The sequence below is a fragment of the Penaeus monodon genome, chromosome 29, assembly GCF_015228065.2.
Source record: "Penaeus monodon isolate SGIC_2016 chromosome 29, NSTDA_Pmon_1, whole genome shotgun sequence".
NCBI lineage: Eukaryota > Metazoa > Arthropoda > Malacostraca > Decapoda > Penaeidae > Penaeus > Penaeus monodon.
Window position 1 is genome coordinate 4,415,878 of NC_051414.1, and position 382 is coordinate 4,416,259.

A 382-nucleotide genomic window follows, 5' to 3' on the forward strand; every position below is an offset into this window, starting at 1 on the left:
GGGAAACAGTCAAGAGGGAGCTAAAAGAGGAAGAGGGGCAAGTATGCAAACGGAAACAATAGGAGGGGATAAGGAAGAGAGGAAGAGGGAAGAGAGGGAAGGACCAGTAGCTTCAGTCACGGACCATTTGGTAAGAGGAAGAACAGAATGATAAAAAGACGAAGAAGACGAAAGGAGGAGAGAATAGAATAAGAGAGGAAACCGGAAGACGGAAAAGGCATGCGTGAAGAGGGGAAATCCGGCGAGGGGAAGACTTAGGCGAAAACAACTACTGTGTTTACACGTATGACTAACAAGAATAGGAACGCCTCTGGGTAGTATGCGATACCACGGTAATGGACCGCTTTATAAATAAGAGACAGACAGATTAGCAGATACTGAG